We start from the raw sequence: 24791 nt of genomic DNA on the forward strand, positions 1-24791 counted from the left end.
CCACCTGATTCCAGCGTAGGGCTGAGCAACTGCATCTGCCGAGGCCCGTTAGCTCAGTTGGTTAGAGCGTCGTGCTAATAACGCGAAGGTCGTGGGTTCGATCCCCCCACGGGCCACTTCTCTTTTACTACTGCGAAAAGGCAGCGCCGATTTCAGCTGGCGAGTGTGATGACCAAATGATCATCACCCTGCGTGGAAGTTGACAGAGGATCCGAACCCGACTCGTCGGGAAGCACTACAGCATTCACTCGGCAATGGCCATAATATCTTGAATACACTGGTTACAGAAAATGAAAGAAAATGTCCGATTGCCGATGCGTAACAACTTTGGCCCTTGTCAGTACTTGGGCGGGTGAGCGCATGGGAACACAGGGCACTATTGGCAGTTTTACTTCCTATTTTTGTTTCTCCTTTGTTTTCGGAGCTACAGCCCGATTCGGCCAGGGAGACGCCACCGTGAAATGAAGGGGGCGTGCTGTGTGTCCATCGCCTCGCCTCTCCTTACCTCTCTCAGTCGTTTCTCGTGCTTGTCGTTTTGATATAGGCCGATTTGAGAGCGTCAGCTCTCGCGTCAGCTGAGCAAAGTCGAGACAAGTCGAGACACACTAAGGGCTGGTATGCAGCGAGTAAGAGGGCGAAAAAACAATAGTTTAAGAGCGCGTGGCAAAAGTACTCATACGCGAAATTAAAAGCCTGCTGCGGTGGCCGGGAATCGAACCCGGATCAACTGCTTGGAAGGCAACTATGCTGACCACTACACCACCACCGCACAAGCGAGCGCCCCGCCACCGCGCTGAGTCGGCTTCCCGCCTGTCGGCAGCGGCCGAAGGTGATCGTACCCGGCAGGCGCATTTCGAGGCAGGCTAGGGGAGCACATCCAGACGCATTCGGACAGCGTATCCGCGCACATTTCGCATCCTTTGGCAAGAGTCGGCGCCGGCGACGCAAGAGTACGCAGAGGACCGCGTTCTGGCGGCATCTTTAAGCAGTGCAGTGCAGGATTCAGCGTCTGCAGCATCTTCTCCACAGAATGCTACGGCGCTTGACGGCAGTCCCACTTTCCCTTGAGACATCTGCTCGGGAAGCAGCGTGAAGGTACCGCTGGCCCGAGCATCGGTGGTTCAGTGGTAGAATGCTCGCCTGCCACGCGGGCGGCCCGGGTTCGATTCCCGGCCGATGCATCATTTTGTTTTTTCTCCGGTAGGGGTGCTGCGTGTCTTTCGCACTCGAACTGCGTGAGCCATGAGAATGAACCGCGGGATTCCGTGTGGAAAGAACCAATCATGCAGCGCGGACGACTGCTCGTTTGGACTCCTGCGTGCTATTGTACATACTGGCGTCGGCCTAGCATCGCAAGTTGCCTGCCGCGCCGTGAATGCACGTGTAGCAACAGAAAAAATGAGCCAGGGAGTGCAGACTCTCTACCACTTGTATTCGGTACTTACCAAGATTCCAGAAGGTCTAACGATCGCCTGCCTCGGTAGCGCAGTAGGCAGCGCGTAAGTCTCATAATCTTAAGGTCGTGAGTTCGATCCTCACCCGGGGCATCTAATTTTCTGTGACTGAAGGTGGTGCTGTTGCTAGGGCGCCAACTTATTTCTTGTTTGTTATCCACAACGTTTCAACGCTTCAGCGGGAAAATGTTTACTTCCTGTTATTGCTACATACAGCTTCCCTATTCCTCTTCTCCCAGCAGAGCATGAAGCCAAAAGCATTGCTCTGCGACGTTTGAGGTGCGCGCCTTGCCAGTCAGTATGTGCAAAGATGCTCGCAAAGAGAGCGACAATGCGACAAGCGACCGTACGAACGGTCGAATGAAACGGCCGCATCCGGTGTGGTCTAGTGGCTGGGATACCTGGCTTTCACCCAGGAGGCCCGGGTTCGATTCCCGGTACCGGAACGGAATTTTTTCCACACGAATCGTGACAAGTTTGAGCTGTCCGAGCGGCCGTTTCCCGTCCTGCTCGCAATATAGCTACTGTTTCGTGACCGTCAGCAGAATATAGACTAGGGAAGCAGACACACGACGACCATAGGAATGGTGTATGGCTTCATGCCACCTGATTCCAGCGTAGGGCTGAGCAACTGCATCTGCCGAGGCCCGTTAGCTCAGTTGGTTAGAGCGTCGTGCTAATAACGCGAAGGTCGTGGGTTCGATCCCCCCACGGGCCACTTCTCTTTTACTACTGCGAAAAGGCAGCGCCGATTTCAGCTGGCGAGTGTGATGACCAAATGATCATCACCCTGCGTGGAAGTTGACAGAGGATCCGAACCCGACTCGTCGGGAAGCACTACAGCATTCACTCGGCAATGGCCATAATATCTTGAATACACTGGTTACAGAAAATGAAAGAAAATGTCCGATTGCCGATGCGTAACAACTTTGGCCCTTGTCAGTACTTGGGCGGGTGAGCGCATGGGAACACAGGGCACTATTGGCAGTTTTACTTCCTATTTTTGTTTCTCCTTTGTTTTCGGAGCTACAGCCCGATTCGGCCAGGGAGACGCCACCGTGAAATGAAGGGGGCGTGCTGTGTGTCCATCGCCTCGCCTCTCCTTACCTCTCTCAGTCGTTTCTCGTGCTTGTCGTTTTGATATAGGCCGATTTGAGAGCGTCAGCTCTCGCGTCAGCTGAGCAAAGTCGAGACAAGTCGAGACACACTAAGGGCTGGTATGCAGCGAGTAAGAGGGCGAAAAAACAATAGTTTAAGAGCGCGTGGCAAAAGTACTCATACGCGAAATTAAAAGCCTGCTGCGGTGGCCGGGAATCGAACCCGGATCAACTGCTTGGAAGGCAACTATGCTGACCACTACACCACCACCGCACAAGCGAGCGCCCCGCCACCGCGCTGAGTCGGCTTCCCGCCTGTCGGCAGCGGCCGAAGGTGATCGTACCCGGCAGGCGCATTTCGAGGCAGGCTAGGGGAGCACATCCAGACGCATTCGGACAGCGTATCCGCGCACATTTCGCATCCTTTGGCAAGAGTCGGCGCCGGCGACGCAAGAGTACGCAGAGGACCGCGTTCTGGCGGCATCTTTAAGCAGTGCAGTGCAGGATTCAGCGTCTGCAGCATCTTCTCCACAGAATGCTACGGCGCTTGACGGCAGTCCCACTTTCCCTTGAGACATCTGCTCGGGAAGCAGCGTGAAGGTACCGCTGGCCCGAGCATCGGTGGTTCAGTGGTAGAATGCTCGCCTGCCACGCGGGCGGCCCGGGTTCGATTCCCGGCCGATGCATCATTTTGTTTTTTCTCCGGTAGGGGTGCTGCGTGTCTTTCGCACTCGAACTGCGTGAGCCATGAGAATGAACCGCGGGATTCCGTGTGGAAAGAACCAATCATGCAGCGCGGACGACTGCTCGTTTGGACTCCTGCGTGCTATTGTACATACTGGCGTCGGCCTAGCATCGCAAGTTGCCTGCCGCGCCGTGAATGCACGTGTAGCAACAGAAAAAATGAGCCAGGGAGTGCAGACTCTCTACCACTTGTATTCGGTACTTACCAAGATTCCAGAAGGTCTAACGATCGCCTGCCTCGGTAGCGCAGTAGGCAGCGCGTAAGTCTCATAATCTTAAGGTCGTGAGTTCGATCGTCACCCGGGGCATCTAATTTTCTGTGACTGAAGGTGGTGCTGTTGCTAGGGCGCCAACTTATTTCTTGTTTGTTATCCACAACGTTTCAACGCTTCAGCGGGAAAATGTTTACTTCCTGTTATTGCTACATACAGCTTCCCTATTCCTCTTCTCCCAGCAGAGCATGAAGCCAAAAGCATTGCTCTGCGACGTTTGAGGTGCGCGCCTTGCCAGTCAGTATGTGCAAAGATGCTCGCAAAGAGAGCGACAATGCGACAAGCGACCGTACGAACGGTCGAATGAAACGGCCGCATCCGGTGTGGTCTAGTGGCTGGGATACCTGGCTTTCACCCAGGAGGCCCGGGTTCGATTCCCGGTACCGGAACGGAATTTTTTCCACACGAATCGTGACAAGTTTGAGCTGTCCGAGCGGCCGTTTCCCGTCCTGCTCGCAATATAGCTACTGTTTCGTGACCGTCAGCAGAATATAGACTAGGGAAGCAGACACACGACGACCATAGGAATGGTGTATGGCTTCATGCCACCTGATTCCAGCGTAGGGCTGAGCAACTGCATCTGCCGAGGCCCGTTAGCTCAGTTGGTTAGAGCGTCGTGCTAATAACGCGAAGGTCGTGGGTTCGATCCCCCCACGGGCCACTTCTCTTTTACTACTGCGAAAAGGCAGCGCCGATTTCAGCTGGCGAGTGTGATGACCAAATGATCATCACCCTGCGTGGAAGTTGACAGAGGATCCGAACCCGACTCGTCGGGAAGCACTACAGCATTCACTCGGCAATGGCCATAATATCTTGAATACACTGGTTACAGAAAATGAAAGAAAATGTCCGATTGCCGATGCGTAACAACTTTGGCCCTTGTCAGTACTTGGGCGGGTGAGCGCATGGGAACACAGGGCACTATTGGCAGTTTTACTTCCTATTTTTGTTTCTCCTTTGTTTTCGGAGCTACAGCCCGATTCGGCCAGGGAGACGCCACCGTGAAATGAAGGGGGCGTGCTGTGTGTCCATCGCCTCGCCTCTCCTTACCTCTCTCAGTCGTTTCTCGTGCTTGTCGTTTTGATATAGGCCGATTTGAGAGCGTCAGCTCTCGCGTCAGCTGAGCAAAGTCGAGACAAGTCGAGACACACTAAGGGCTGGTATGCAGCGAGTAAGAGGGCGAAAAAACAATAGTTTAAGAGCGCGTGGCAAAAGTACTCATACGCGAAATTAAAAGCCTGCTGCGGTGGCCGGGAATCGAACCCGGATCAACTGCTTGGAAGGCAACTATGCTGACCACTACACCACCACCGCACAAGCGAGCGCCCCGCCACCGCGCTGAGTCGGCTTCCCGCCTGTCGGCAGCGGCCGAAGGTGATCGTACCCGGCAGGCGCATTTCGAGGCAGGCTAGGGGAGCACATCCAGACGCATTCGGACAGCGTATCCGCGCACATTTCGCATCCTTTGGCAAGAGTCGGCGCCGGCGACGCAAGAGTACGCAGAGGACCGCGTTCTGGCGGCATCTTTAAGCAGTGCAGTGCAGGATTCAGCGTCTGCAGCATCTTCTCCACAGAATGCTACGGCGCTTGACGGCAGTCCCACTTTCCCTTGAGACATCTGCTCGGGAAGCAGCGTGAAGGTACCGCTGGCCCGAGCATCGGTGGTTCAGTGGTAGAATGCTCGCCTGCCACGCGGGCGGCCCGGGTTCGATTCCCGGCCGATGCATCATTTTGTTTTTTCTCCGGTAGGGGTGCTGCGTGTCTTTCGCACTCGAACTGCGTGAGCCATGAGAATGAACCGCGGGATTCCGTGTGGAAAGAACCAATCATGCAGCGCGGACGACTGCTCGTTTGGACTCCTGCGTGCTATTGTACATACTGGCGTCGGCCTAGCATCGCAAGTTGCCTGCCGCGCCGTGAATGCACGTGTAGCAACAGAAAAAATGAGCCAGGGAGTGCAGACTCTCTACCACTTGTATTCGGTACTTACCAAGATTCCAGAAGGTCTAACGATCGCCTGCCTCGGTAGCGCAGTAGGCAGCGCGTAAGTCTCATAATCTTAAGGTCGTGAGTTCGATCCTCACCCGGGGCATCTAATTTTCTGTGACTGAAGGTGGTGCTGTTGCTAGGGCGCCAACTTATTTCTTGTTTGTTATCCACAACGTTTCAACGCTTCAGCGGGAAAATGTTTACTTCCTGTTATTGCTACATACAGCTTCCCTATTCCTCTTCTCCCAGCAGAGCATGAAGCCAAAAGCATTGCTCTGCGACGTTTGAGGTGCGCGCCTTGCCAGTCAGTATGTGCAAAGATGCTCGCAAAGAGAGCGACAATGCGACAAGCGACCGTACGAACGGTCGAATGAAACGGCCGCATCCGGTGTGGTCTAGTGGCTGGGATACCTGGCTTTCACCCAGGAGGCCCGGGTTCGATTCCCGGTACCGGAACGGAATTTTTTCCACACGAATCGTGACAAGTTTGAGCTGTCCGAGCGGCCGTTTCCCGTCCTGCTCGCAATATAGCTACTGTTTCGTGACCGTCAGCAGAATATAGACTAGGGAAGCAGACACACGACGACCATAGGAATGGTGTATGGCTTCATGCCACCTGATTCCAGCGTAGGGCTGAGCAACTGCATCTGCCGAGGCCCGTTAGCTCAGTTGGTTAGAGCGTCGTGCTAATAACGCGAAGGTCGTGGGTTCGATCCCCCCACGGGCCACTTCTCTTTTACTACTGCGAAAAGGCAGCGCCGATTTCAGCTGGCGAGTGTGATGACCAAATGATCATCACCCTGCGTGGAAGTTGACAGAGGATCCGAACCCGACTCGTCGGGAAGCACTACAGCATTCACTCGGCAATGGCCATAATATCTTGAATACACTGGTTACAGAAAATGAAAGAAAATGTCCGATTGCCGATGCGTAACAACTTTGGCCCTTGTCAGTACTTGGGCGGGTGAGCGCATGGGAACACAGGGCACTATTGGCAGTTTTACTTCCTATTTTTGTTTCTCCTTTGTTTTCGGAGCTACAGCCCGATTCGGCCAGGGAGACGCCACCGTGAAATGAAGGGGGCGTGCTGTGTGTCCATCGCCTCGCCTCTCCTTACCTCTCTCAGTCGTTTCTCGTGCTTGTCGTTTTGATATAGGCCGATTTGAGAGCGTCAGCTCTCGCGTCAGCTGAGCAAAGTCGAGACAAGTCGAGACACACTAAGGGCTGGTATGCAGCGAGTAAGAGGGCGAAAAAACAATAGTTTAAGAGCGCGTGGCAAAAGTACTCATACGCGAAATTAAAAGCCTGCTGCGGTGGCCGGGAATCGAACCCGGATCAACTGCTTGGAAGGCAACTATGCTGACCACTACACCACCACCGCACAAGCGAGCGCCCCGCCACCGCGCTGAGTCGGCTTCCCGCCTGTCGGCAGCGGCCGAAGGTGATCGTACCCGGCAGGCGCATTTCGAGGCAGGCTAGGGGAGCACATCCAGACGCATTCGGACAGCGTATCCGCGCACATTTCGCATCCTTTGGCAAGAGTCGGCGCCGGCGACGCAAGAGTACGCAGAGGACCGCGTTCTGGCGGCATCTTTAAGCAGTGCAGTGCAGGATTCAGCGTCTGCAGCATCTTCTCCACAGAATGCTACGGCGCTTGACGGCAGTCCCACTTTCCCTTGAGACATCTGCTCGGGAAGCAGCGTGAAGGTACCGCTGGCCCGAGCATCGGTGGTTCAGTGGTAGAATGCTCGCCTGCCACGCGGGCGGCCCGGGTTCGATTCCCGGCCGATGCATCATTTTGTTTTTTCTCCGGTAGGGGTGCTGCGTGTCTTTCGCACTCGAACTGCGTGAGCCATGAGAATGAACCGCGGGATTCCGTGTGGAAAGAACCAATCATGCAGCGCGGACGACTGCTCGTTTGGACTCCTGCGTGCTATTGTACATACTGGCGTCGGCCTAGCATCGCAAGTTGCCTGCCGCGCCGTGAATGCACGTGTAGCAACAGAAAAAATGAGCCAGGGAGTGCAGACTCTCTACCACTTGTATTCGGTACTTACCAAGATTCCAGAAGGTCTAACGATCGCCTGCCTCGGTAGCGCAGTAGGCAGCGCGTAAGTCTCATAATCTTAAGGTCGTGAGTTCGATCCTCACCCGGGGCATCTAATTTTCTGTGACTGAAGGTGGTGCTGTTGCTAGGGCGCCAACTTATTTCTTGTTTGTTATCCACAACGTTTCAACGCTTCAGCGGGAAAATGTTTACTTCCTGTTATTGCTACATACAGCTTCCCTATTCCTCTTCTCCCAGCAGAGCATGAAGCCAAAAGCATTGCTCTGCGACGTTTGAGGTGCGCGCCTTGCCAGTCAGTATGTGCAAAGATGCTCGCAAAGAGAGCGACAATGCGACAAGCGACCGTACGAACGGTCGAATGAAACGGCCGCATCCGGTGTGGTCTAGTGGCTGGGATACCTGGCTTTCACCCAGGAGGCCCGGGTTCGATTCCCGGTACCGGAACGGAATTTTTTCCACACGAATCGTGACAAGTTTGAGCTGTCCGAGCGGCCGTTTCCCGTCCTGCTCGCAATATAGCTACTGTTTCGTGACCGTCAGCAGAATATAGACTAGGGAAGCAGACACACGACGACCATAGGAATGGTGTATGGCTTCATGCCACCTGATTCCAGCGTAGGGCTGAGCAACTGCATCTGCCGAGGCCCGTTAGCTCAGTTGGTTAGAGCGTCGTGCTAATAACGCGAAGGTCGTGGGTTCGATCCCCCCACGGGCCACTTCTCTTTTACTACTGCGAAAAGGCAGCGCCGATTTCAGCTGGCGAGTGTGATGACCAAATGATCATCACCCTGCGTGGAAGTTGACAGAGGATCCGAACCCGACTCGTCGGGAAGCACTACAGCATTCACTCGGCAATGGCCATAATATCTTGAATACACTGGTTACAGAAAATGAAAGAAAATGTCCGATTGCCGATGCGTAACAACTTTGGCCCTTGTCAGTACTTGGGCGGGTGAGCGCATGGGAACACAGGGCACTATTGGCAGTTTTACTTCCTATTTTTGTTTCTCCTTTGTTTTCGGAGCTACAGCCCGATTCGGCCAGGGAGACGCCACCGTGAAATGAAGGGGGCGTGCTGTGTGTCCATCGCCTCGCCTCTCCTTACCTCTCTCAGTCGTTTCTCGTGCTTGTCGTTTTGATATAGGCCGATTTGAGAGCGTCAGCTCTCGCGTCAGCTGAGCAAAGTCGAGACAAGTCGAGACACACTAAGGGCTGGTATGCAGCGAGTAAGAGGGCGAAAAAACAATAGTTTAAGAGCGCGTGGCAAAAGTACTCATACGCGAAATTAAAAGCCTGCTGCGGTGGCCGGGAATCGAACCCGGATCAACTGCTTGGAAGGCAACTATGCTGACCACTACACCACCACCGCACAAGCGAGCGCCCCGCCACCGCGCTGAGTCGGCTTCCCGCCTGTCGGCAGCGGCCGAAGGTGATCGTACCCGGCAGGCGCATTTCGAGGCAGGCTAGGGGAGCACATCCAGACGCATTCGGACAGCGTATCCGCGCACATTTCGCATCCTTTGGCAAGAGTCGGCGCCGGCGACGCAAGAGTACGCAGAGGACCGCGTTCTGGCGGCATCTTTAAGCAGTGCAGTGCAGGATTCAGCGTCTGCAGCATCTTCTCCACAGAATGCTACGGCGCTTGACGGCAGTCCCACTTTCCCTTGAGACATCTGCTCGGGAAGCAGCGTGAAGGTACCGCTGGCCCGAGCATCGGTGGTTCAGTGGTAGAATGCTCGTCTGCCACGCGGGCGGCCCGGGTTCGATTCCCGGCCGATGCATCATTTTGTTTTTTCTCCGGTAGGGGTGCTGCGTGTCTTTCGCACTCGAACTGCGTGAGCCATGAGAATGAACCGCGGGATTCCGTGTGGAAAGAACCAATCATGCAGCGCGGACGACTGCTCGTTTGGACTCCTGCGTGCTATTGTACATACTGGCGTCGGCCTAGCATCGCAAGTTGCCTGCCGCGCCGTGAATGCACGTGTAGCAACAGAAAAAATGAGCCAGGGAGTGCAGACTCTCTACCACTTGTATTCGGTACTTACCAAGATTCCAGAAGGTCTAACGATCGCCTGCCTCGGTAGCGCAGTAGGCAGCGCGTAAGTCTCATAATCTTAAGGTCGTGAGTTCGATCCTCACCCGGGGCATCTAATTTTCTGTGACTGAAGGTGGTGCTGTTGCTAGGGCGCCAACTTATTTCTTGTTTGTTATCCACAACGTTTCAACGCTTCAGCGGGAAAATGTTTACTTCCTGTTATTGCTACATACAGCTTCCCTATTCCTCTTCTCCCAGCAGAGCATGAAGCCAAAAGCATTGCTCTGCGACGTTTGAGGTGCGCGCCTTGCCAGTCAGTATGTGCAAAGATGCTCGCAAAGAGAGCGACAATGCGACAAGCGACCGTACGAACGGTCGAATGAAACGGCCGCATCCGGTGTGGTCTAGTGGCTAGGATACCTGGCTTTCACCCAGGAGGCCCGGGTTCGATTCCCGGTACCGGAACGGAATTTTTTCCACACGAATCGTGACAAGTTTGAGCTGTCCGAGCGGCCGTTTCCCGTCCTGCTCGCAATATAGCTACTGTTTCGTGACCGTCAGCAGAATATAGACTAGGGAAGCAGACACACGACGACCATAGGAATGGTGTATGGCTTCATGCCACCTGATTCCAGCGTAGGGCTGAGCAACTGCATCTGCCGAGGCCCGTTAGCTCAGTTGGTTAGAGCGTCGTGCTAATAACGCGAAGGTCGTGGGTTCGATCCCCCCACGGGCCACTTCTCTTTTACTACTGCGAAAAGGCAGCGCCGATTTCAGCTGGCGAGTGTGATGACCAAATGATCATCACCCTGCGTGGAAGTTGACAGAGGATCCGAACCCGACTCGTCGGGAAGCACTACAGCATTCACTCGGCAATGGCCATAATATCTTGAATACACTGGTTAGAGAAAATGAAAGAAAATGTCCGATTGCCGATGCGTAACAACTTTGGCCCTTGTCAGTACTTGGGCGGGTGAGCGCATGGGAACACAGGGCACTATTGGCAGTTTTACTTCCTATTTTTGTTTCTCCTTTGTTTTCGGAGCTACAGCCCGATTCGGCCAGGGAGACGCCACCGTGAAATGAAGGGGGCGTGCTGTGTGTCCATCGCCTCGCCTCTCCTTACCTCTCTCAGTCGTTTCTCGTGCTTGTCGTTTTGATATAGGCCGATTTGAGAGCGTCAGCTCTCGCGTCAGCTGAGCAAAGTCGAGACAAGTCGAGACACACTAAGGGCTGGTATGCAGCGAGTAAGAGGGCGAAAAAACAATAGTTTAAGAGCGCGTGGCAAAAGTACTCATACGCGAAATTAAAAGCCTGCTGCGGTGGCCGGGAATCGAACCCGGATCAACTGCTTGGAAGGCAACTATGCTGACCACTACACCACCACCGCACAAGCGAGCGCCCCGCCACCGCGCTGAGTCGGCTTCCCGCCTGTCGGCAGCGGCCGAAGGTGATCGTACCCGGCAGGCGCATTTCGAGGCAGGCTAGGGGAGCACATCCAGACGCATTCGGACAGCGTATCCGCGCACATTTCGCATCCTTTGGCAAGAGTCGGCGCCGGCGACGCAAGAGTACGCAGAGGACCGCGTTCTGGCGGCATCTTTAAGCAGTGCAGTGCAGGATTCAGCGTCTGCAGCATCTTCTCCACAGAATGCTACGGCGCTTGACGGCAGTCCCACTTTCCCTTGAGACATCTGCTCGGGAAGCAGCGTGAAGGTACCGCTGGCCCGAGCATCGGTGGTTCAGTGGTAGAATGCTCGCCTGCCACGCGGGCGGCCCGGGTTCGATTCCCGGCCGATGCATCATTTTGTTTTTTCTCCGGTAGGGGTGCTGCGTGTCTTTCGCACTCGAACTGCGTGAGCCATGAGAATGAACCGCGGGATTCCGTGTGGAAAGAACCAATCATGCAGCGCGGACGACTGCTCGTTTGGACTCCTGCGTGCTATTGTACATACTGGCGTCGGCCTAGCATCGCAAGTTGCCTGCCGCGCCGTGAATGCACGTGTAGCAACAGAAAAAATGAGCCAGGGAGTGCAGACTCTCTACCACTTGTATTCGGTACTTACCAAGATTCCAGAAGGTCTAACGATCGCCTGCCTCGGTAGCGCAGTAGGCAGCGCGTAAGTCTCATAATCTTAAGGTCGTGAGTTCGATCCTCACCCGGGGCATCTAATTTTCTGTGACTGAAGGTGGTGCTGTTGCTAGGGCGCCAACTTATTTCTTGTTTGTTATCCACAACGTTTCAACGCTTCAGCGGGAAAATGTTTACTTCCTGTTATTGCTACATACAGCTTCCCTATTCCTCTTCTCCCAGCAGAGCATGAAGCCAAAAGCATTGCTCTGCGACGTTTGAGGTGCGCGCCTTGCTAGTCAGTATGTGCAAAGATGCTCGCAAAGAGAGCGACAATGCGACAAGCGACCGTACGAACGGTCGAATGAAACGGCCGCATCCGGTGTGGTCTAGTGGCTAGGATACCTGGCTTTCACCCAGGAGGCCCGGGTTCGATTCCCGGAACCGGAACGGAATTTTTTCCACACGAATCGTGACAAGTTTGAGCTGTCCGAGCGGCCGTTTCCCGTCCTGCTCGCAATATAGCTACTGTTTCGTGACCGTCAGCAGAATATAGACTAGGGAAGCAGACACACGACGACCATAGGAATGGTGTATGGCTTCATGCCACCTGATTCCAGCGTAGGGCTGAGCAACTGCATCTGCCGAGGCCCGTTAGCTCAGTTGGAACTACTCGCGGCTGGCGAGGTGAGCGGACGTGCGCTGTTTACGTCCTCGCTGTTCCGGACCAGCTCCGCGGCGAGTGGTGAGTCAACACGGTGGGACTAGCCGTTTCTCGAGGAATTTAGTCATGTACACGTGGTAACGATGGAGTCTCATTTCCGTACAAACACACTGAAATTTAGTTTCGACGATCATTATGCACGACCTAAGCCATACGAAATAGAGGCCTTTTTGCGCGATGTAGTGAAGTTACAATTTGACGACGTTATCGGGATCCATTTGTCGATAGTTAGCCGGACAGTCTATGTGAAGATGTCGAACACAGACTGCTGTGCACGAGTAATAGCCTCTTCGGGAGGTCGATTTAAGTTCACCCATTGTGACGGTAACGTGGGGGATGTGGCGGTTGAAATGGCGGGACTTGGCGTCAGGACCATTAGGATCTTTGAACTTCCGTTTGAGGTGCCTGCAGGGCAGATCAATCATGTTCTTACTACATATGGCACGGTCTTAAGTAATACAGCGGAGAAGTGGACAACTTTCAATACCTTCCCTGTTCTCAATGGGGTGCGGCAGGTCAAAATTGATCTTCGGCGTCACGTCCCTTCATATATATACGTCAGTGGATGTAGAGCCATTGTCATGTATGAAGGGCAACCCCGAACGTGCTCAGGTTGTGGTAAGGAAGGCCATGTTCGCTCGGACTGCATGCAGCGGAGGATAGCGCAGTTACCAGTGGGAGAAGCCGTAAGACCTGCGACTATGCAGTCGTTGCCGGTCAGTTACGTTGCGGCAGTCAGAGGACCGGAACCGGACCACTTACTAGTCGAGGAGGCGGCTCCTCGCCCGTCACCACCTGAGACCGACGATGCGCCCATAGTCGCGAACCAGATACCGGCGACAAACTTATCCGCTGCCCAGTCAGAGCAACAGGTAACTCCCGATGACGAGGGCCATGCCGCAGTTGCTGCGGCTGAAAACGTCGTGCTCCAGGATCCGGAGGGCCCGCAGGAACCGGACCAGACCGTATCTTCCGATAGTGAGATGAGCCGACCACGGCACTCACCCCGCCGACGCAAAAAACAACGGATTGCGCCCCCGAACGCGGACCAGACGGCGAAGGAGGTGCGAGAAAAGGCTCAGCGGGTTGCCCGCACACTTGGAGGAACACCGGTAGCACAAGACGATGGCATCCACCAGGTCCTCATTCCGGCAGACATTCTTACGACGACCGAGCCACCTCACCCTCCCACCGAACAGATGGTAGTGCTCGCGACACGGGAGGTGACCCCGCATGACATACCCATGCAGAGACTTGACGGCGCAACGACGGAGGTTGGCCTCCGGGCGACCGGCAACTGGGCCGATGATGTGGAAAGCGTTCCACCAGGAGGGGACTTGAATGACGATCCTATGGTTGGTGTGGGGACAGCGATCATGCGCGGGGTCGGGGATGATACGGATGGGCTTACCACCCGCCCCAGCGACCAGTAATCTATAGTGCGTGTAGTCACAGAAAAGGCCTTCCTTCCTTCCATCCGCGAATGACTTCTGCACAAGCTTACAGGATAGGGACTGTCAACATCAACAGTATCAGCAGCAATCTAAAGCTGCAGACCTTCCGTGATATGTTATATGCGGCCGAACTCGACGTGGTCTTACTACAAGAGGTGAAGAACATAGACCTCGCCACGATTAGTGGATATATAGCCTTCACTCATCCCGGGACTGTGCAAGAACTTGGAACAGCCATCCTCACAAAGGAAGGGATACTAGCGACTGACGTAGAGTACCTCCCAACGGCGAGAGGTATGGCACTCACCATTTACGATACTCGTATTGTCAACGTCTATGCCCCTTCAGGCACTGGTAATAGACCGCAACGGGCGGCATTTTTTAACGATGCTATTGCACCATTGCTTGTAGGCCATTACGACCACATTATATTCGGTGGCGACTACAACTGCGTCCTATCTCCGAAAGACCAGACGCCACATTTTAACACTTGTCCGGATCTAGCGGCTATAATACGGGACTTTCATTTTATTGATACCTGGGAACACGTCAATGGCGATAGGCCAGGATTCACGCATATCACGACTCACTCCGCCAGCCGACTCGATCGTATTTACGTCACGCTGGATTTAAGTCGAAGACTTTTGCAGACGGAGATATGGCCGACCGTCTTCTCTGACCACGCGGCGTACATTTGTACACTCAACCTCCAACGCCAAGGGACGTACCGTGGAAGAGGATACTGGAAGTTGAATGTATCGCATTTGGACGAACAGGCATGCCATGAACTCTTCGCTGCGTCTTGGGCGGCTTGTGAGAGAAGGTTTTCTCAATATGCCTCGGCGTTGGAATGGTGGCTAAACTGTGCAAAACCGACAATCAGGAAGGCCTTTATGAGATACTCCCGTGACAGGAAGGAGTGGTACACCAGGACGGTCGAGTTCTATTTCCAGGTCCTTCGCGACTTATACCGCCCGGACGCGTCGATTATAGACAATCACCAAGAAATACAACGGATAAAAGCCACGATTACGGCTTTGACACGTCAAAAGCTCATCGGGTGCAAAGTCAGGGCGCGCCTTCGTGACGGTGTCGCCGGCGAGCAACCTTCCATCTATCACGTACTTAAGGAGCGGACAGGTCGCCGCAGGAAACTGGTCACTGCACTACGGACGGAGGACGGATGTTTGTTGTTGCAGCAGCGTGAGATATCAGCTGAGATGAAGCACTATTATGCGACGCTATACGCCGCTGGCCCTGTGGATCACGAGGCGATGGAGGCTTTACTGTCGGGTATAACCCGCCAGGTGAATCAGACGGAAGCACTTCAATTGTTGGCTGAACCTACAGAAGAGGAAGTAGAAGATGCACTGCTGACGGGCCCTGAGAACAAGTCACCTGGTCCAGACGGCCTACCGGTGGAGTTCTATCGCACATTTAAACGTCTGTTGTTACCGAAACTGACGTGCATATGCCAGGAATTAATGGACCCCGACAAAGACATCCCGCGACAATTCAGTGAGGGCCTGATCATACCGGTTCCTAAGTCGCCATTGGCGCAATCCGCAAAACACTATCGCCCGCTCACACTTCTAAACTGTGATTATAAGATCTTTGCAAGGATTATAGCTAGGAGACTCAAACCGGTGATGAACACGGTTACAGCCCCGCCACAAACGAGTGTCGGTATAGGCCGCAACATTCACGACACCTTGTGTGACTATCGCGACGTCATAGCGATAGCTGCCGCCTGTCGCATTCCGTGCGCCTTGGTTGCTCTCGATTTTGACAAGGCATTTGACCGTGTGAACCATGAGTATTTACTGAAAACCATGCAGACAATGAACTTCCCCCACCGTTTCCTCACCATCATCGCACGACTGCTGCGCCACTCCCAGTCCACGATTTTGCTCAACGGGCGATCTGTGGGGCCGATAACTATTGAAAGTTCGGTCAGACAGGGCTGCCCTATGTCGATGGCGCTGTTTGCTATCGCCATCGAGCCGCTATTAACAGCGCTGACCTCACACCTCCAGGGTGTCCTGATGTATGGTCACAAGTTTGTATGCCGCGCCTACGCGGATGATGTGGCCTTTCTTGTACGAACCACGTCTGAGATACGGACGGCGATGGACATAGTAGAGCAGTATAGGAAGGCGGCGGGGGCTCAGTTGAATGTAATGAAGTCCGGTGTCCTGAACATCGGTCGCGGATTGAAGGCCCCTATTCCTGGACAGATCAAGGTGATCACGGTCATGAAGTGCTTGGGAGTGAAATTTACTCGTGACATCCGACGCACGATTGCAATCAATTACAAAGATTTGCTAAATACAGTGCGCGCGAGCATACGTCAACATACCCTCAGGTCGCTGGACGAAATACAACGCGTGGCCTTGGTGAACATTTATCTCGTCTCGAAAATTAACTATGTGGCACGCGTACTTCCGCTACCCCTCCCGATGGCAAGCAGATTGTTAGCTGCCTTCGGCCACTTTGTCAGCCGCGGCCACATTTTCAAAGTCAAGTATTCTACGTTGACTCTACCGTCGGCGTCAGGTGGTCTCAACCTCATCGACGTCTATCCGAAGACACGGGCCCTGTACGTCAGTTCTACATTTAACAGATGGAAGAATTCGCCTAATAGTATCACCACTTTTCTATTGAACGAAATAAAGCCGGCTAATCTTGACGCGCCTGTGGATGTTCATCACATACCACACGACCTTCATCATCTCAAGCAATTTTTGCTTGACTATAGCTACATCCGCATGGGAATGCCTGAGGAACAAATTGTCACAGTGCGAGCAGTGTACAAATATTTGCTCACGACGCACGCTCGAAACAGTATTGAAGTTAAGTACCCCGAGGCAGTCTGGCCACGTATATGGAGAAGTGTTCATCATCCACATTTGCCAACGGGAGTGAGAGCATTGTGGTATTACGTGGTCAATAGGAAACTTCCCACGACTTCCCGATTACATTCGATACATTTGGCTGCTACTTCCCTTTGTGCAACCTGTAATGTGCAAGATACTGATGAACACACATTCGTATGCGGTACGGCGCATGACATCTGGAAAGCGGTTAGAAACCTCTTGGCCTTTCTACAACGCACGTCCCCTCAAGCCATCACCCTTAAGAGTCTACTTCTACCGGACGATGACCTCTACCCTACCACGAAACGAAATGCCGTAACCTGGCTGAAAGGACAAGCAATATATTATATTATTGCAAACTCAGAACGTAGTATTGGAGACTTTTCGACATATTTACAGACACAGCACGATGGACTTCGCAAACTTCCACATTATAAACAGGTATACGCAAATTTTCTCATCAAAGCGATCATGGATCCCCCACAGACTTGGCGGGTGTAAAGCTAAGATTAAACAAGACAGGAAAGTAAAGAGAAGAGACCACACGATGAAACAGGACGCACTCGCAACGGAGTGAACACATTGCAACCCGAGAAACCGACCTTACAGTTTCCCGACGTACGAGGGCCACTAAGGTACGGTTGCCAAGGGTAATTCGAGAACAATCACGAACCAACACAATGCCGATGGAGGCGGCACATACAGAGGATTTCTTCCCGGAGATGGCATTCATGAGTCGAAGCCACTCATCCCTTTTGTTCTCATTTACTTTATGTTATCACATTTACACAAAAAAAAAAAAAAAAAAAAAAAAAAAAAAAAAAAAACCAACTTACAGCGTAGAAGCTAGCCGACGAAGGCAGAAAAGGTGAGCGATTGGATGGGCTATGTGGGGAGAAGGGAGGCCCAATTAAAAAAAAAAAAAAAAAAGTGGCGCAATTGGTTAGCGCACGGTACTTATAAGGCAGTAGCCGTGAGCAATGCCGGGGTTGTGAGTTCGAGCCTCACCTGGGGCATACTTTTATTTCTTAGCAGCTGTCTCTGACAGCAACAGGAGGCTAAAAAAAAAAAAAAAAAAAAAAAAAAAAAAAAAAAAAAAGAAAAAAAAAAAAAAAAAAAAAAAGTTGGTTAGAGCGTCGTGCTAATAACGCGAAGGTCGTGGGTTCGATCCCCCCACGGGCCACTTCTCTTTTACTACTGCGAAAAGGCAGCGCCGATTTCAGCTGGCGAGTGTGATGACCAAATGATCATCACCCTGCGTGGAAGTTGGCAGAGGATCCGAACCCGACTCGTCGGGAAGCACTACAGCATTCACTCGGCAATGGCCATAATATCTTGAATACACTGGTTAGAGAAAATGAAAGAAAATGTCCGATTGCCGATGCGTAACAACTTTGGCCCTTGTCAGTACTTGGGCGGGTGAGCGCATGGGAACACAGGGCACTATTGGCAGTTTTACTTCCTATTTTTGTTTCTCCTTTGTTTTCGGAGCTACAGCCCGATTCGGCCAGGGAGACGCCACCGTGAAATGAAGGGGGCGTGCTGTGTGTCCATCGCCTCGCCTCTCCTTACCTCTCTCAGTCGTTTCTCGTGCTTGTCGTTTTGATATAGGCCGATTTGAGAGCGTCAGCTCTCGCGTCAGCTGAGCAAAGTCGAGACAAGTCGAGACACACTAAGGGCTGGTATGCAGCGAGTAAGAGGGCGAAAAAACAATAGTTTAAGAGCGCGTGGCAAAAGTACTCATACGCGAAATTAAAAGCCTGCTGCGGTGGCCGGGAATCGAACCCGGATCAACTGCTTGGAAGGCAACTATGCTGACCACTACACCACCACCGCACAAGCGAGCGCCCCGCCACCGCGCTGAGTCGGCTTCCCGCCTGTCGGCAGCGGCCGAAGGTGATCGTACCCGGCAGGCGCATTTCGAGGCAGGCTAGGGGAGCACATCCAGACGCATTCGGACAGCGTATCCGCGCACATTTCGCATCCTTTGGCAAGAGTCGGCGCCGGCGACGCAAGAGTACGCAGAGGACCGCGTTCTGGCGGCATCTTTAAGCAGTGCAGTGCAGGATTCAGCGTCTGCAGCATCTTCTCCACAGAATGCTACGGCGCTTGACGGCAGTCCCACTTTCCCTTGAGACATCTGCTCGGGAAGCAGCGTGAAGGTACCGCTGGCCCGAGCATCGGTGGTTCAGTGGTAGAATGCTCGCCTGCCACGCGGGCGGCCCGGGTTCGATTCCCGGCCGATGCATCATTTTGTTTTTTCTCCGGTAGGGGTGCTGCGTGTCTTTCGCACTCGAACTGCGTGAGCCATGAGAATGAACCGCGGGATTCCGTGTGGAAAGAACCAATCATGCAGCGCGGACGACTGCTCGTTTGGACTCCTGCGTGCTATTGTACATACTGGCGTCGGCCTAGCATCGCAAGTTGCCTGCCGCGCCGTGAATGCACGTGTAGCAACAGAAAAAATGAGCCAGGGAGTGCAGACTCTCTACCACTTGTATTCGGTACTTACCAAGATTCCAGAAGGTCTAACGATCGCCTGCCTCGGTAGCGCAGTAGGCAGCGCGTAAGTCTCATAATCTTAAGGTCGTGAGTTCGATCCTCACCCGGGGCATCTAATTTTCTGTGACTGAAGGTGGTGCTGTTGCTAGGGCGCCAACTTATTTCTTGTTTGTTATCCACAACGTTTCAACGCTTCAGCGGGAAAATGTTTACTTCCTGTTATTGCTACATACAGCTTCCCTATTCCTCTTCTCCCAGCAGAGCATGAAGCCAAAAGCATTGCTCTGCGACGTTTGAGGTGCGCGCCTTGCCAGTCAGTATGTGCAAAGATGCTCGCAAAGAGAGCGACAATGCGACAAGCGACCGTACGAACGGTCGAATGAAACGGCCGCATCCGGTGTGGTCTAGTGGCTAGGATACCTGGCTTTCACCCAGGAGGCCCGGGTTCGATTCCCGGTACCGGAACGGAATTTTTTCCACACGAATCGTGACAAGTTTGAGCTGTCCGAGCGGCCGTTTCCCGTCCTGCTCGCAATATAGCTACTGTTTCGTGACCGTCAGCAGAATATAGACTAGGGAAGCAGACACACGACGACCATAGGAATGGTGTATGGCTTCATGCCACCTGATTCCAGCGTAGGGCTGAGCAACTGCATCTGCCGAGGCCCGTTAGCTCAGTTGGTTAGAGCGTCGTGCTAATAACGCGAAGGTCGTGGGTTCGATCCCCCCACGGGCCACTTCTCTTTTACTACTGCGAAAAGGCAGCGCCGATTTCAGCTGGCGAGTGTGATGACCAAATGATCATCACCCTGCGTGGAAGTTGACAGAGGATCCGAACCCGACTCGTCGGGAAGCACTACAGCATTCACTCGGCAATGGCCATAATATCTTGAATACACTGGTTACAGAAAATGAAAGAAAATGTCCGATTGCCGATGCGTAACAACTTTGGCCCTTGTCAGTACTTGGGCGGGTGAGCGCATGGGAACACAGGGCACTATTGGCAGTTTTACTTCCTATTTTTGTTTCTCCTTTGTTTTCGGAGCTACAGCCCGATTCGGCCAGGGAGACGCCACCGTGAAATGAAGGGGGCGTGCTGTGTGTCCATCGCCTCGCCTCTCCTTACCTCTCTCAGTCGTTTCTCGTGCTTGTCGTTTTGATATAGGCCGATTTGAGAGCGTCAGCTCTCGCGTCAGCTGAGCAAAGTCGAGACAAGTCGAGACACACTAAGGGCTGGTATGCAGCGAGTAAGAGGGCGAAAAAACAATAGTTTAAGAGCGCGTGGCAAAAGTACTCATACGCGAAATTAAAAGCCTGCTGCGGTGGCCGGGAATCGAACCCGGATCAACTGCTTGGAAGGCAACTATGCTGACCACTACACCACCACCGCACAAGCGAGCGCCCCGCCACCGCGCTGAGTCGGCTTCCCGCCTGTCGGCAGCGGCCGAAGGTGATCGTACCCGGCAGGCGCATTTCGAGGCAGGCTAGGGGAGCACATCCAGACGCATTCGGACAGCGTATCCGCGCACATTTCGCATCCTTTGGCAAGAGTCGGCGCCGGCGACGCAAGAGTACGCAGAGGACCGCGTTCTGGCGGCATCTTTAAGCAGTGCAGTGCAGGATTCAGCGTCTGCAGCATCTTCTCCACAGAATGCTACGGCGCTTGACGGCAGTCCCACTTTCCCTTGAGACATCTGCTCGGGAAGCAGCGTGAAGGTACCGCTGGCCCGAGCATCGGTGGTTCAGTGGTAGAATGCTCGCCTGCCACGCGGGCGGCCCGGGTTCGATTCCCGGCCGATGCATCATTTTGTTTTTTCTCCGGTAGGGGTGCTGCGTGTCTTTCGCACTCGAACTGCGTGAGCCATGAGAATGAACCGCGGGATTCCGTGTGGAAAGAACCAATCATGCAGCGCGGACGACTGCTCGTTTGGACTCCTGCGTGCTATTGTACATACTGGCGTCGGCCTAGCATCGCAAGTTGCCTGCCGCGCCGTGAATGCACGTGTAGCAACAGAAAAAATGAGCCAGGGAGTGCAGACTCTCTACCACTTGTATTCGGTACTTACCAAGATTCCAGAAGGTCTAACGATCGCCTGCCTCGGTAGCGCAGTAGGCAGCGCGTAAGTCTCATAATCTTAAGGTCGTGAGTTCGATCCTCACCCGGGGCATCTACTTTTCTGTGACTGAAGGTGGTGCTGTTGCTAGGGCGCCAACTTATTTCTTGTTTGTTATCCACAACGTTTCAACGCTTCAGCGGGAAAATGTTTACTTCCTGTTATTGCTACATACAGCTTCCCTATTCCTCTTCTCCCAGCAGAGCATGAAGCCAAAAGCATTGCTCTGCGACGTTTGAGGTGCGCGCCTTGCCAGTCAGTATGTGCAAAGATGCTCGCAAAGAGAGCGACAATGCGACAAGCGACCGTACGAACGGTCGAATGAAACGGCCGCATCCGGTGTGGTCTAGTGGCTGGGATACCTGGCTTTCACACAGGAGGCCCGGGTTCGATTCCCGGTACCGGAACGGAATTTTTTCCACACGAATCGTGACAAGTTTGAGCTGTCCGAGCGGCCGTTTCCCGTCCTGCTCGCAATATAGCTACTGTTTCGTGACCGTCAGCAGAATATAGACTAGGGAAGCAGACACACGACGACCATAGGAATGGTGTATGGCTTCATGCCACCTGATTCCAGCGTAGGGCTGAGCAACTGCATCTGCCGAGGCCCGTTAGCTCAGTTGGTTAGAGCGTCGTGCTAATAACGCGAAGGTCGTGGGTTCGATCCCCCCACGGGCCACTTCTCTTTTACTACTGCGAAAAGGCAGCGCCGATTTCAGCTGGCGAGTGTGATGACCAAATGATCATCACCCTGCGTGGAAGTTGGCAGAGGATCCGAACCCGACTCGTCGGGAAGCACTACAGCATTCACTCGGCAATGGCCATAATATCTTGAATACACTGGTTAGAGAAAATGAAAGAAAATGTCCGATTGCCGATGCGTAACAACTTTGGCCCTTGTCAGTACTTGGGCGGGTGAGCGCATGGGAACACAGGGCACTATTGGCAGTTTTACTTCCTATTTTTGTTTCTCCTTTGTTTTCGGAGCTACAGCCCGATTCGGCCAGGGAGACGCCACCGTGAAATGAAGGGGGCGTGCTGTGTGTCCATCGCCTCGCCTCTCCTTACCTCTCTCAGTCGTTTCTCGTGCTTGTCGTTTTGATATAGGCCGATTTGAGAGCGTCAGCTCTCGCGTCAGCTGAGCAAAGTCGAGACAAGTCGAGACACACTAAGGGCTGGTATGCAGCGAGTAAGAGGGCGAAAAAACAATAGTTTAAGAGCGCGTGGCAAAAGTACTCATACGCGAAATTAAAAGCCTGCTGCGGTGGCCGGGAATCGAACCCGGATCAACTGCTTGGAAGGCAACTATGCTGACCACTACACCACCACCGCACAAGCGAGCGCCCCGCCACCGCGCTGAGTCGGCTTCCCGCCTGTCGGCAGCGGCCGAAGGTGATCGTACCCGGCAGGCGCATTTCGAGGCAGGCTAGGGGAGCACATCCAGACGCATTCGGACAGCGTATCCGCGCACATTTCGCATCCTTTGGCAAGAGTCGGCGCCGGCGACGCAAGAGTACGCAGAGGACCGCGTTCTGGCGGCATCTTTAAGCAGTGCAGTGCAGGATTCAGCGTCTGCAGCATCTTCTCCACAGAATGCTACGGCGCTTGACGGCAGTCCCACTTTCCCTTGAGACATCTGCTCGGGAAGCAGCGTGAAGGTACCGCTGGCCCGAGCATCGGTGGTTCAGTGGTAGAATGCTCGCCTGCCACGCGGGCGGCCCGGGTTCGATTCCCGGCCGATGCATCATTTTGTTTTTTCTCCGGTAGGGGTGCTGCGTGTCTTTCGCACTCGAACTGCGTGAGCCATGAGAATGAACCGCGGGATTCCGTGTGGAAAGAACCAATCATGCAGCGCGGACGACTGCTCGTTTGGACTCCTGCGTGCTATTGTACATACTGGCGTCGGCCTAGCATCGCAAGTTGCCTGCCGCGCCGTGAATGCACGTGTAGCAACAGAAAAAATGAGCCAGGGAGTGCAGACTCTCTACCACTTGTATTCGGTACTTACCAAGATTCCAGAAGGTCTAACGATCGCCTGCCTCGGTAGCGCAGTAGGCAGCGCGTAAGTCTCATAATCTTAAGGTCGTGAGTTCGATCCTCACCCGGGGCATCTAATTTTCTGTGACTGAAGGTGGTGCTGTTGCTAGGGCGCCAACTTATTTCTTGTTTGTTATCCACAACGTTTCAACGCTTCAGCGGGAAAATGTTTACTTCCTGTTATTGCTACATACAGCTTCCCTATTCCTCTTCTCCCAGCAGAGCATGAAGCCAAAAGCATTGCTCTGCGACGTTTGAGGTGCGCGCCTTGCCAGTCAGTATGTGCAAAGATGCTCGCAAAGAGAGCGACAATGCGACAAGCGACCGTACGAACGGTCGAATGAAACGGCCGCATCCGGTGTGGTCTAGTGGCTAGGATACCTGGCTTTCACCCAGGAGGCCCGGGTTCGATTCCCGGTACCGGAACGGAATTTTTTCCACACGAATCGTGACAAGTTTGAGCTGTCCGAGCGGCCGTTTCCCGTCCTGCTCGCAATATAGCTACTGTTTCGTGACCGTCAGCAGAATATAGACTAGGGAAGCAGACACACGACGACCATAGGAATGGTGTATGGCTTCATGCCACCTGATTCCAGCGTAGGGCTGAGCAACTGCATCTGCCGAGGCCCGTTAGCTCAGTTGGTTAGAGCGTCGTGCTAATAACGCGAAGGTCGTGGGTTCGATCCCCCCACGGGCCACTTCTCTTTTACTACTGCGAAAAGGCAGCGCCGATTTCAGCTGGCGAGTGTGATGACCAAATGATCATCACCCTGCGTGGAAGTTGACAGAGGATCCGAACCCGACTCGTCGGGAAGCACTACAGCATTCACTCGGCAATGGCCATAATATCTTGAATACACTGGTTACAGAAAATGAAAGAAAATGTCCGATTGCCGATGCGTAACAACTTTGGCCCTTGTCAGTACTTGGGCGGGTGAGCGCATGGGAACACAGGGCACTATTGGCAGTTTTACTTCCTATTTTTGTTTCTCCTTTGTTTTCGGAGCTACAGCCCGATTCGGCCAGGGAGACGCCACCGTGAAATGAAGGGGGCGTGCTGTGTGTCCATCGCCTCGCCTCTCCTTACCTCTCTCAGTCGTTTCTCGTGCTTGTCGTTTTGATATAGGCCGATTTGAGAGCGTCAGCTCTCGCGTCAGCTGAGCAAAGTCGAGACAAGTCGAGACACACTAAGGGCTGGTATGCAGCGAGTAAGAGGGCGAAAAAACAATAGTTTAAGAGCGCGTGGCAAAAGTACTCATACGCGAAATTAAAAGCCTGCTGCGGTGGCCGGGAATCGAACCCGGATCAACTGCTTGGAAGGCAACTATGCTGACCACTACACCACCACCGCACA

General features: G+C 53.6%; 46 non-coding genes across 46 annotated transcripts; 36 read left to right on the forward strand and 10 right to left on the reverse strand.

The window, feature by feature from the left end:
* Positions 1-42: 42 nt before the first annotated feature.
* Trnai-aau lies at positions 43-116 on the forward strand. The gene has a single exon. It is a non-coding gene; the product is annotated as a tRNA-Ile (tRNA).
* Positions 117-697: 581 nt separating this feature from the next.
* Positions 698-769, reverse strand: Trnag-ucc. The gene has a single exon. It is a non-coding gene; the product is annotated as a tRNA-Gly (tRNA).
* Positions 770-1110: 341 nt separating this feature from the next.
* On the forward strand, positions 1111-1181 carry Trnag-gcc. The gene has a single exon. It is a non-coding gene; the product is annotated as a tRNA-Gly (tRNA).
* Positions 1182-1474: 293 nt separating this feature from the next.
* On the forward strand, positions 1475-1547 carry Trnam-cau. The gene has a single exon. It is a non-coding gene; the product is annotated as a tRNA-Met (tRNA).
* A 281-nt stretch (positions 1548-1828) lies between these two features.
* On the forward strand, positions 1829-1900 carry Trnae-uuc. The gene has a single exon. It is a non-coding gene; the product is annotated as a tRNA-Glu (tRNA).
* Positions 1901-2098: 198 nt separating this feature from the next.
* Trnai-aau lies at positions 2099-2172 on the forward strand. Its single transcript has one exon. It is a non-coding gene; the product is annotated as a tRNA-Ile (tRNA).
* Positions 2173-2753: 581 nt separating this feature from the next.
* On the reverse strand, positions 2754-2825 carry Trnag-ucc. Its single transcript has one exon. It is a non-coding gene; the product is annotated as a tRNA-Gly (tRNA).
* A 341-nt stretch (positions 2826-3166) lies between these two features.
* Positions 3167-3237, forward strand: Trnag-gcc. Its single transcript has one exon. It is a non-coding gene; the product is annotated as a tRNA-Gly (tRNA).
* A 293-nt stretch (positions 3238-3530) lies between these two features.
* Positions 3531-3603, forward strand: Trnam-cau. Its single transcript has one exon. It is a non-coding gene; the product is annotated as a tRNA-Met (tRNA).
* Positions 3604-3884: 281 nt separating this feature from the next.
* On the forward strand, positions 3885-3956 carry Trnae-uuc. Its single transcript has one exon. It is a non-coding gene; the product is annotated as a tRNA-Glu (tRNA).
* Positions 3957-4154: 198 nt separating this feature from the next.
* Trnai-aau lies at positions 4155-4228 on the forward strand. The gene has a single exon. It is a non-coding gene; the product is annotated as a tRNA-Ile (tRNA).
* A 581-nt stretch (positions 4229-4809) lies between these two features.
* On the reverse strand, positions 4810-4881 carry Trnag-ucc. Its single transcript has one exon. It is a non-coding gene; the product is annotated as a tRNA-Gly (tRNA).
* Positions 4882-5222: 341 nt separating this feature from the next.
* On the forward strand, positions 5223-5293 carry Trnag-gcc. Its single transcript has one exon. It is a non-coding gene; the product is annotated as a tRNA-Gly (tRNA).
* A 293-nt stretch (positions 5294-5586) lies between these two features.
* Trnam-cau lies at positions 5587-5659 on the forward strand. The gene has a single exon. It is a non-coding gene; the product is annotated as a tRNA-Met (tRNA).
* A 281-nt stretch (positions 5660-5940) lies between these two features.
* On the forward strand, positions 5941-6012 carry Trnae-uuc. Its single transcript has one exon. It is a non-coding gene; the product is annotated as a tRNA-Glu (tRNA).
* A 198-nt stretch (positions 6013-6210) lies between these two features.
* Trnai-aau lies at positions 6211-6284 on the forward strand. The gene has a single exon. It is a non-coding gene; the product is annotated as a tRNA-Ile (tRNA).
* A 581-nt stretch (positions 6285-6865) lies between these two features.
* On the reverse strand, positions 6866-6937 carry Trnag-ucc. The gene has a single exon. It is a non-coding gene; the product is annotated as a tRNA-Gly (tRNA).
* A 341-nt stretch (positions 6938-7278) lies between these two features.
* Trnag-gcc lies at positions 7279-7349 on the forward strand. Its single transcript has one exon. It is a non-coding gene; the product is annotated as a tRNA-Gly (tRNA).
* Positions 7350-7642: 293 nt separating this feature from the next.
* Trnam-cau lies at positions 7643-7715 on the forward strand. Its single transcript has one exon. It is a non-coding gene; the product is annotated as a tRNA-Met (tRNA).
* Positions 7716-7996: 281 nt separating this feature from the next.
* On the forward strand, positions 7997-8068 carry Trnae-uuc. The gene has a single exon. It is a non-coding gene; the product is annotated as a tRNA-Glu (tRNA).
* Positions 8069-8266: 198 nt separating this feature from the next.
* Trnai-aau lies at positions 8267-8340 on the forward strand. Its single transcript has one exon. It is a non-coding gene; the product is annotated as a tRNA-Ile (tRNA).
* Positions 8341-8921: 581 nt separating this feature from the next.
* Trnag-ucc lies at positions 8922-8993 on the reverse strand. The gene has a single exon. It is a non-coding gene; the product is annotated as a tRNA-Gly (tRNA).
* A 341-nt stretch (positions 8994-9334) lies between these two features.
* On the forward strand, positions 9335-9405 carry Trnag-gcc. Its single transcript has one exon. It is a non-coding gene; the product is annotated as a tRNA-Gly (tRNA).
* Positions 9406-9698: 293 nt separating this feature from the next.
* Trnam-cau lies at positions 9699-9771 on the forward strand. Its single transcript has one exon. It is a non-coding gene; the product is annotated as a tRNA-Met (tRNA).
* Positions 9772-10052: 281 nt separating this feature from the next.
* Positions 10053-10124, forward strand: Trnae-uuc. The gene has a single exon. It is a non-coding gene; the product is annotated as a tRNA-Glu (tRNA).
* A 198-nt stretch (positions 10125-10322) lies between these two features.
* Trnai-aau lies at positions 10323-10396 on the forward strand. Its single transcript has one exon. It is a non-coding gene; the product is annotated as a tRNA-Ile (tRNA).
* Positions 10397-10977: 581 nt separating this feature from the next.
* Positions 10978-11049, reverse strand: Trnag-ucc. The gene has a single exon. It is a non-coding gene; the product is annotated as a tRNA-Gly (tRNA).
* Positions 11050-11390: 341 nt separating this feature from the next.
* Trnag-gcc lies at positions 11391-11461 on the forward strand. Its single transcript has one exon. It is a non-coding gene; the product is annotated as a tRNA-Gly (tRNA).
* A 293-nt stretch (positions 11462-11754) lies between these two features.
* On the forward strand, positions 11755-11827 carry Trnam-cau. The gene has a single exon. It is a non-coding gene; the product is annotated as a tRNA-Met (tRNA).
* A 281-nt stretch (positions 11828-12108) lies between these two features.
* On the forward strand, positions 12109-12180 carry Trnae-uuc. Its single transcript has one exon. It is a non-coding gene; the product is annotated as a tRNA-Glu (tRNA).
* A 6368-nt stretch (positions 12181-18548) lies between these two features.
* Positions 18549-18620, reverse strand: Trnag-ucc. The gene has a single exon. It is a non-coding gene; the product is annotated as a tRNA-Gly (tRNA).
* Positions 18621-18961: 341 nt separating this feature from the next.
* Trnag-gcc lies at positions 18962-19032 on the forward strand. Its single transcript has one exon. It is a non-coding gene; the product is annotated as a tRNA-Gly (tRNA).
* A 293-nt stretch (positions 19033-19325) lies between these two features.
* On the forward strand, positions 19326-19398 carry Trnam-cau. The gene has a single exon. It is a non-coding gene; the product is annotated as a tRNA-Met (tRNA).
* Positions 19399-19679: 281 nt separating this feature from the next.
* Positions 19680-19751, forward strand: Trnae-uuc. The gene has a single exon. It is a non-coding gene; the product is annotated as a tRNA-Glu (tRNA).
* Positions 19752-19949: 198 nt separating this feature from the next.
* Trnai-aau lies at positions 19950-20023 on the forward strand. The gene has a single exon. It is a non-coding gene; the product is annotated as a tRNA-Ile (tRNA).
* A 581-nt stretch (positions 20024-20604) lies between these two features.
* On the reverse strand, positions 20605-20676 carry Trnag-ucc. Its single transcript has one exon. It is a non-coding gene; the product is annotated as a tRNA-Gly (tRNA).
* A 341-nt stretch (positions 20677-21017) lies between these two features.
* Trnag-gcc lies at positions 21018-21088 on the forward strand. Its single transcript has one exon. It is a non-coding gene; the product is annotated as a tRNA-Gly (tRNA).
* A 293-nt stretch (positions 21089-21381) lies between these two features.
* Positions 21382-21454, forward strand: Trnam-cau. Its single transcript has one exon. It is a non-coding gene; the product is annotated as a tRNA-Met (tRNA).
* Positions 21455-21735: 281 nt separating this feature from the next.
* On the forward strand, positions 21736-21807 carry Trnae-uuc. The gene has a single exon. It is a non-coding gene; the product is annotated as a tRNA-Glu (tRNA).
* A 198-nt stretch (positions 21808-22005) lies between these two features.
* On the forward strand, positions 22006-22079 carry Trnai-aau. Its single transcript has one exon. It is a non-coding gene; the product is annotated as a tRNA-Ile (tRNA).
* Positions 22080-22660: 581 nt separating this feature from the next.
* Positions 22661-22732, reverse strand: Trnag-ucc. Its single transcript has one exon. It is a non-coding gene; the product is annotated as a tRNA-Gly (tRNA).
* Positions 22733-23073: 341 nt separating this feature from the next.
* Trnag-gcc lies at positions 23074-23144 on the forward strand. Its single transcript has one exon. It is a non-coding gene; the product is annotated as a tRNA-Gly (tRNA).
* A 293-nt stretch (positions 23145-23437) lies between these two features.
* On the forward strand, positions 23438-23510 carry Trnam-cau. Its single transcript has one exon. It is a non-coding gene; the product is annotated as a tRNA-Met (tRNA).
* A 281-nt stretch (positions 23511-23791) lies between these two features.
* Trnae-uuc lies at positions 23792-23863 on the forward strand. The gene has a single exon. It is a non-coding gene; the product is annotated as a tRNA-Glu (tRNA).
* A 198-nt stretch (positions 23864-24061) lies between these two features.
* On the forward strand, positions 24062-24135 carry Trnai-aau. The gene has a single exon. It is a non-coding gene; the product is annotated as a tRNA-Ile (tRNA).
* Positions 24136-24716: 581 nt separating this feature from the next.
* On the reverse strand, positions 24717-24788 carry Trnag-ucc. Its single transcript has one exon. It is a non-coding gene; the product is annotated as a tRNA-Gly (tRNA).
* Positions 24789-24791: the final 3 nt, after the last annotated feature.

This window comes from Schistocerca americana, unplaced genomic scaffold (assembly GCF_021461395.2).
Source record: "Schistocerca americana isolate TAMUIC-IGC-003095 unplaced genomic scaffold, iqSchAmer2.1 HiC_scaffold_116, whole genome shotgun sequence".
Lineage (NCBI taxonomy): Eukaryota > Metazoa > Arthropoda > Insecta > Orthoptera > Acrididae > Schistocerca > Schistocerca americana.